Raw genomic sequence first — 9,095 nt, forward strand, 5'->3', positions numbered from 1 at the left:
TCAGAGGCCGGGTTTTCGCACGGGGTATCCGCCCCGGGCGCCTCTCGGGCGGCCTTCCCAACTGCCGTCGACCGCCCGGAGGGGGAAATAGAAAATATTCGATAGTGCGGAGCTCCGCCGTCAGAGGCCGTTCCAGTGCTTTTGGGTGGCTGGAAACACCCTCACGATGGTCTGATTATACTCTTAGGGGCCTCCCCTGTGTCGCCCTGGAGGTCACCCATTCAAAACATGCTCACCTATATACGTTTCGGAAAGTATTTTGGTGAACGCTCACTTTCTAAGCCTTTTAGCCTTCTTGACCCCCTAACTCCCCATATCTGGTTTACCTACTACAGCGCCCCTAACGACCAAAATCGGTACTGCATACCCCTGGTACCCCCGCCATTGAAAATGAATGGGGGAATTTTTTTAATTTCTCAATCCGGCCAGGAGGCCTCTTTTTCGGCCACGCTCGGCCGGCGAGCCGGTCCGCTCTTTACCCCTGGTACCCCCAGCCCTACCCCTGGTACCTCCCCCATTGAAAATGAATGGCGACCCCTGGTACCCCCAGCAACACCCCTGGTACCCTCAGCCTTACCCCTGGTACCCTCAGCTCAACCCCTGGTACCCCCAGCCTAACCCCTGGTACCCTCAGCGGCACCCCTGGTACCCTCAGCAACACCCCTGGTACCCCCAGCCAGCTTCGCCCCTGGTACCCTCAGCCTTACCCCTGGTACCCTCAGCCCAACCCCTGGTACCCTCAGCCCAACCCCTGGTACCCCCAGCCAGCTTCGCCCCTGGTACCCTCAGCCTTACCCCTGGTACCCCCAGCCTTACCCCTGGTACCTCCAGCCTAACCCCTGGTACCTCCAGCCTTACCCCTGGTACCTCCAGCCTTACCCCTGGTACCTCCAGCCTTACCCCTGGTACCTCCAGCCGTACCCCTGGTACCCTCAGCCTTACCCCTGGTACCCTCAGCCTTACCCCTGGTACCCTCAGCCTTACCCCTGGTACCCTCAGCCGCACCCCTGGTACCCTCAGCGGCACCCCTGGTACCCTCAGCCTTACCCCTGGTACCCTCAGCCGCACCCCTGGTACCCTCAGCGGCACCCCTGGTACCCTCAGCGGCACCCCTGGTACCCTCAGCCGTACCCCTGGTACCCTCAGCCGAACCCCTGGTACCCTCAGCGGCACCCCTGGTACCCTCAGCGGCACCCCTGGTACCCTCAGCGGCACCCCTGGTACCCTCAGCGGCACCCCTGGTACCCTCAGCCGTACCCCTGGTACCCTCAGCGGCACCCCTGGTACCCTCAGCGGCACCCCTGGTACCCTCAGCTGCACCCCTGGTACCCTCAGCGGCACCCCTGGTACCCTCAGCGGCACCCCTGGTACCTCCGCCATTGAAAATGAATGGGCGGCCTTCCCACCTGCCGTCAGCCGCCCGGAGGGGGAAATAGAAAATATTCGAAAGTGCGGAGCTCCGCCGTCAGAGGCCGGCTTTTCGCCCGGGGTATCCGCCCCGGGGCGCCTCTCGGGCGACCTTCCCAACTGCCGTCGGCCGCCCGGAGGGGGAAATAGAAAATATTCGAAAGTGCGGAGCTCCGCCGTCAGAGGCCGGCTTTTCGCCCGAGGTATCCGCCCCGGGGCGCCTCTCGGGCGGCCTTCCCAACTGCCGTCGGCCGCCCGGAGGGGGAAATAGAAAATATTCGAAAGTGCGGAGCTCCGCCGTCAGAGGCCGGGTTTTCGCCCGAGGTATCCGCCCCGGGCGCCTCTCGGGCGGCCTTCCCAACTGCCGTCGGCCGCCCGGAGGGGGAAATAGAAAATATTCGAAAGTGCGGAGCTCCGCCGTCAGAGGCCGGCTTTTCGCCCGAGGTATCCGCCCCGGGCGCCTCTCGGGCGGCCTTCCCAACTGCCGTCGGCCGCCCGGAGGGGGAAATAGAAAATATTCGAAAGTGCGGAGCTCCGCCGTCAGAGGCCGGCTTTTCGCCCGAGGTATCCGCCCCGGGCGCCTCTCGGGCGGCCTTCCCAACTGCCGTCGGCCGCCCGGAGGGGGAAATAGAAAATATTCGAAAGTGCGGAGCTCCGCCGTCAGAGGCCGGCTTTTCGCCCGAGGTATCCGCCCCGGGCGCCTCTCGGGCGGCCTTCCCAACTGCCGTCGGCCGCCCGGAGGGGGAAATAGAAAATATTCGAAAGTGCGGAGCTCCGCCGTCAGAGGCCGGCTTTTCGCCCGAGGTATCCGCCCCGGGCGCCTCTCGGGCGGCCTTCCCAACTGCCGTCGACCGCCCGGAGGGGGAGATAGAAAATATTCGAAAGTGCGGAGCTCCGCCGTCAGAGGCCGGCTTTTCGCCCGAGGTATCCGCCCCGGGCGCCTCTCGGGCGGCCTTCCCAACTGCCGTCGACCGCCCGGAGGGGGAAATAGAAAATATTCGAAAGTGCGGAGCTCCGCCGTCAGAGGCCGGCTTTTCGCCCGAGGTATCCGCCCCGGGCGCCTCTCGGGCGGCCTTCCCAACTGCCGTCGACCGCCCGGAGGGGGAGATAGAAAATATTCGAAAGTGCGGAGCTCCGCCGTCAGAGGCCGGCTTTTCGCCCGAGGTATCCGCCCCGGGCGCCTCTCGGGCGGCCTTCCCAACTGCCGTCGACCGCCCGGAGGGGGAAATAGAAAATATTCGAAAGTGCGGAGCTCCGCCGTCAGAGGCCGGCTTTTCGCCCGAGGTATCCGCCCCGGGCGCCTCTCGGGCGGCCTTCCCAACTGCCGTCGACCGCCCGGAGGGGGAGATAGAAAATATTCGAAAGTGCGGAGCTCCGCCGTCAGAGGCCGGCTCCACGCTTCATTCATCCGACCGAGACGCCTCTCCGCCGGCCACACTCGGCTGCGGGGCCGGCCCGCTCTCCGCCATTGAAAATGAATGGGGGGCATTTTCTCATGCTTTCAATCCGCCTAAGAGGCATCTTTCCCGGCCAACTTTGTGCCCCTGGTACCTCCAGCATCGAGAAAGCATGGTGACTCGTCCGACACATGCCCCCCTATATACGTTTCGGAAAGTATTTTGGTGAACGGTCACTTTCTAAGCCTTTTAGCCTTCTTGACCCCCTAACTCCGCATATCTGGTTTACCTACTACAGCGCCCCTAACGACCAAAATCGGTACTGCTACCCCTGGTACCCCCGCCATTGAAAATGAATGGGGGAATTTTTTTAATCCCCCAGGCCGGCCAGGAGGCCCCTTTCCCGGCCAAACTCGCACGCTGGGCCGGCCCGCTCTTTACCCCTGGTACCCCCGCCATTGAAAATGAATGGGGGAATTTTTTTCAATCTCCCAGGCCGGCCAGGAGGGCTCTTTCCCGGCCACACTCGCACGCCGGGCCGGCCCGCTCTTTACCCCTGGTACCCCCAGCTCTACCCCTGGTACCCCCGCCATTGAAAATGAATGGGGGAATTTTTTCAATCTCCCAATCCGACCAAGAGGCCTCTTTTCCGGCCAAACTCGCACGCCGGGCCGGCCCGCTCTTTACCCCTGGTACCCCCAGCTCTACCCCTGGTACCCCCGCCATTGAAAATGAATGGGGGAATTTTTTCAATCTCCCAATCCGACCAAGAGGCCTCTTTTCCGGCCAAACTCGCACGCCGGGCCGGCCCGCTCTTTACCCCTGGTACCCCCAGCTCTACCCCTGGTACCCCCGCCATTGAAAATGAATGGGGGAATTTTTTCAATCTCCCACGCCGGCCAAGAGGCCTTTTTCCCGGGCACGCACGCTCGCCGGGCCGGCCCGCTATTATTAAACTCTCACCCCTGCAAGGAGGCCTTTTTCCCGGGCACGCACGCTCGCGGGGCCGGCCCGCTATTATTAAACTCTCACGCCGGCCAAGAGGCCTTTTTCCCGGGCACGCACGCTCGCCGGGCCGGCCCGCTATTATTAAACTCTCACGCCTGCAAGGAGGCCTTTTTCCCGGGCACGCACGCTCGCCGGGCCGGCCCGCTATTATTGAACTCTCACGCCTGCAAGGAGGCCTTTTTCCCGGGCACGCACGCTCGCGGAGCCGGCCCGCTATTATTAAACTCTCACGCCTGCAAGGAGGCCTTTTTCCCGGGCACGCACGCTCGCCGGGCCGGCCCGCTATTATTAAACTCTCACGCCTGCAAGGAGGCCTTTTTCCCGGGCACGCACGCTCGCCGGGCCGGCCCGCTATTATTAAACTCTCACGCCTGCAAGGAGGCCTTTTTCCCGGGCACGCACGCTCGCCGGGCCGGCCCGCTATTATTAAACTCTCACGCCGGCCAAGAGGCCTTTTTCCCGGGCACGCACGCTCGATGAGCCGGCCCGCTATTATTAAACTCTCACGCCGGCCAAGAGGCCCTTTTCCCGGGCACGCACGCTCGCCGAGCCGGCCCGCTATTATTAAACTCTCACGCCGGCCAAGAGGCCTTTTTCCCGGCCACGCACGCTCGCGGAGCCGGCCCGCTATTATTAAACTCTCACGCCTGCAAGGAGGCCTTTTTCCCGGGCACGCACGCTCGCCGGGCCGGCCCGCTATTATTAAACTCTCACGCCTGCAAGGAGGCCTTTTTCCCGGGCACGCACGCTCGCCGGGCCGGCCCGCTATTATTAAACTCTCACGCCGGCCAAGAGGCCCTTTTCCCGGGCACGCACGCTCGATGAGCCGGCCCGCTATTATTAAACTCTCACGCCGGCCAAGAGGCCCTTTTCCCGGGCACGCACGCTCGCCGAGCCGGCCCGCTATTATTAAACTCTCAGGCCCGCTATTATTAAACTCTCACGCCGGCCAAGAGGCCCTTTTCCCGGGCACGCACGCTCGCTGAGCCGGCCCGCTATTATTAAACTCTCACGCCGGCCAAGAGGCCCTTTTCCCGGGCACGCACGCTCGATGAGCCGGCCCGCTATTATTAAACTCTCACGCCGGCCAAGAGGCCCTTTTCCCGGGCACGCACGCTCGCCGAGCCGGCCCGCTATTATTAAACTCTCACGCCGGCCAAGAGGCCTTTTTCCCGGGCACGCACGCTCGCCGAGCCGGCCCGCTATTATTAAACTCTCACGCCGGCCAGGAGGCATTTTTCCCGGGCACGCACGCTCGCCGTGCAGGCCCGCCATTTGCCTACCACACCGCCGTCTGGCGGACACCAAGCGGTACCGCCGACCCCTCCCGTTGAAAATGAATGGGGGATTTTTTTTCAATCCCCCAAGCCGGCCAAGAGGCCTTTTTCCCGGGCACGCACGCTCGATGAGCCGGCCCGCTATTATTAAACTCTTACGCCTGCAAGGAGGCCTTTTTCCCGGGCACGCACGCTCGCCGAGCCGGCCCGCTATTATTAAACTCTCACGCCTGCAAGGAGGCCTTTTTCCCGGGCACGCACGCTCGATGAGCCGGCCCGCTATTATTAAACTCTCACGCCGGCCAGGAGGCATTTTTCCCGGGCACGCACGCTCGCCGTGCAGGCCCGCCATTTGCCTACCACACCGCCGTCTGGCGGACACCACGCGGTACCGCCGACCCCTCCCGTTGAAAATGAATGGGGGATTTTTTTTTACAATCCCCCAAGCCGGCCAAGAGGCCTTTTTCCCGGGCACGCACGCTCGATGAGCCGGCCCGCTATTATTAAACTCTCACGCCGGCCAAGAGGCCCTTTTCCCGGGCACGCACGCTCGATGAGCCGGCCCGCTATTATTAAACACTCACGCCTGCAAGGAGGCCTTTTTCCCGGGCACGCACGCTCGCCGGGCCGGCCCGCTATTATTAAACTCTCACGCCGGCCAAGAGGCCTTTTTCCCGGGCACGCACGCTCTCCGGGCCGGCCCGCTATTATTAAACTCTCACGCCTGCAAGGAGGCCTTTTTCCCGGGCACGCACGCTCGCCGGGCCGGCCCGCTATTATTAAACTCTCACGCCGGCCAAGAGGCCCTTTTCCCGGGCACGCACGCTCGATGAGCCGGCCCGCTATTATTAAACTCTCACGCCGGCCAAGAGGCCCTTTTCCCGGGCACGCACGCTCGCCGAGCCGGCCCGCTATTATTAAACTCTCAGGCCCGCTATTATTAAACTCTCACGCCGGCCAAGAGGCCCTTTTCCCGGGCACGCACGCTCGCTGAGCCGGCCCGCTATTATTAAACTCTCACGCCGGCCAAGAGGCCCTTTTCCCGGGCACGCACGCTCGATGAGCCGGCCCGCTATTATTAAACTCTCACGCCGGCCAAGAGGCCCTTTTCCCGGGCACGCACGCTCGCCGAGCCGGCCCGCTATTATTAAACTCTCACGCCGGCCAAGAGGCCTTTTTCCCGGGCACGCACGCTCGCCGAGCCGGCCCGCTATTATTAAACTCTCACGCCGGCCAGGAGGCATTTTTCCCGGGCACGCACGCTCGCCGTGCAGGCCCGCCATTTGCCTACCACACCGCCGTCTGGCGGACACCAAGCGGTACCGCCGACCCCTCCCGTTGAAAATGAATGGGGGATTTTTTTTCAATCCCCCAAGCCGGCCAAGAGGCCTTTTTCCCGGGCACGCACGCTCGATGAGCCGGCCCGCTATTATTAAACTCTTACGCCTGCAAGGAGGCCTTTTTCCCGGGCACGCACGCTCGCCGAGCCGGCCCGCTATTATTAAACTCTCACGCCTGCAAGGAGGCCTTTTTCCCGGGCACGCACGCTCGATGAGCCGGCCCGCTATTATTAAACTCTCACGCCGGCCAGGAGGCATTTTTCCCGGGCACGCACGCTCGCCGTGCAGGCCCGCCATTTGCCTACCACACCGCCGTCTGGCGGACACCACGCGGTACCGCCGACCCCTCCCGTTGAAAATGAATGGGGGATTTTTTTTTACAATCCCCCAAGCCGGCCAAGAGGCCTTTTTCCCGGGCACGCACGCTCGATGAGCCGGCCCGCTATTATTAAACTCTCACGCCGGCCAAGAGGCCCTTTTCCCGGGCACGCACGCTCGATGAGCCGGCCCGCTATTATTAAACACTCACGCCTGCAAGGAGGCCTTTTTCCCGGGCACGCACGCTCGCCGGGCCGGCCCGCTATTATTAAACTCTCACGCCGGCCAAGAGGCCTTTTTCCCGGGCACGCACGCTCTCCGGGCCGGCCCGCTATTATTAAACTCTCACGCCTGCAAGGAGGCCTTTTTCCCGGGCACGCACGCTCGCCGTGCAGGCCCGCCATTTGCCTACCACACCGCCGTCTGGCGGACACCAAGCGGTACCGCCGACCCCTCCCGTTGAAAATGAATGGGGGATTTTTTTTCAATCCCCCAAGCCGGCCAAGAGGCCTTTTTCCCGGGCACGCACGCTCGCCGGGCCGGCCCGCTATTATTAAACGCTCAGGCCGGCCAAGAGGCCCTTTTCCCGGGCACGCACGCTCGCAGAGCCGGTCCGCTATTATTAAACGCTCACGCCTGCAAGGAGGCCTTTTTCCCGGGCACGCACGCTCGCCGGGCCGGCCCGCTATTATTAAACTCTCACCCCTGCAAGGAGGCCTTTTTCCCGGGCACGCACGCTCGCGGGGCCGGCCCGCTATTATTAAACTCTCACGCCGGCCAAGAGGCCCTTTTCCCGGGCACGCACGCTCGCCGAGCCGGCCCGCTATTATTAAACTCTCACGCCTGCAAGGAGGCCCTTTTCCCGGGCACGCACGCTCGATGAGCCGGCCCGCTATTATTAAACTCTCACGCCTGCAAGGAGGCCTTTTTCCCGGGCACGCACGCTCGCGGGGCCGGCCCGCTATTATTAAACGCTCAGGCCGGCCAAGAGGCCCTTTTCCCGGGCACGCACGCTCGATGAGCCGGCCCGCTATTATTAAACGCTCAGGCCGGCCAAGAGGCCCTTTTCCCGGGCACGCACGCTCGCAGAGCCGGCCCGCTATTATTAAACTCTCACGCCTGCAAGGAGGCCCTTTTCCCGGGCACGCACGCTCGATGAGCCGGCCCGCTATTATTAAACTCTCACGCCTGCAAGGAGGCCTTTTTCCCGGGCACGCACGCTCGCGGGGCCGGCCCGCTATTATTAAACGCTCAGGCCGGCCAAGAGGCCCTTTTCCCGGGCACGCACGCTCGATGAGCCGGCCCGCTATTATTAAACGCTCAGGCCGGCCAAGAGGCCCTTTTCCCGGGCACGCACGCTCGCAGAGCCGGCCCGCTATTATTAAACTCTCACGCCTGCAAGGAGGCCCTTTTCCCGGGCACGCACGCTCGATGAGCCGGCCCGCTATTATTAAACTCTCACGCCTGCAAGGAGGCCTTTTTCCCGGGCACGCACGCTCGCCGGGCCGGCCCGCTATTATTAAACTCTCACGCCGGCCAAGAGGCCTTTTTCCCGTGCACGCACGCTCGCCGAGCCGGCCCGCTATTATTAAACTCTCACGCCTGCAAGGAGGCCTTTTTCCCGGGCACGCACGCTCGCCGGGCCGGCCCGCTATTATTAAACTCTCACGCCTGCAAGGAGGCCTTTTTCCCGGGCACGCACGCTCGCCGGGCCGGCCCGCTATTATTAAACTCTCACGCCGGCCAAGAGGCCTTTTTCCCGGGCACGCACGCTCGCCGGGCCGGCCCGCTATTATTAAACTCTCACGCCGGCCAAGAGGCCCTTTTCCCGGGCACGCACGCTCGATGAGCCGGCCCGCTATTATTAAACTCTCACGCCGGCCAAGAGGCCTTTTTCCCGGGCACGCACGCTCGCCGAGCCGGCCCGCCTTTTGCCTACCACACCGCCGTCTGGCGGACACCGACCCCTGGTACATCTGCCATTGAAAATGAATGGGGGAATTTTTTCAAACTCCCAATCCGAGCAAGAGGCCCCTTTTCCGGCCACACTCGCCCGCCGGGCCGGCCCGCTCTTTACCCCTGGTACCCCCAGCAACACCCCTGGTACCCCCAGCCTTGCCCCTGGTACCTCCCCCATTGAAAATGAATGGTGACCCCTGGTACCCCCAGCAACACCCCTGGTACCCTCAACCTTACCCCTGGTACCCTCAGCTGCACCCCTGGTACCCTCAGCCTTACCCCTGGTACCCCCAGCCAGCTTCGCCCCTGGTACCCCCAGCCTTGCCCCTGGTACCTCCGCCATTGAAAATGAATGGGGGAATTTTTTCAAACTCCCAATACGACCAAGA

This window comes from Hippocampus guttulatus, unplaced genomic scaffold, assembly GCF_054856545.1.
Source record: "Hippocampus guttulatus isolate MCC_2025c unplaced genomic scaffold, RoL_Hgut_1.0 HiC_scaffold_54, whole genome shotgun sequence".
NCBI classification, from domain to species: Eukaryota; Metazoa; Chordata; class Actinopteri; order Syngnathiformes; family Syngnathidae; genus Hippocampus; species Hippocampus guttulatus.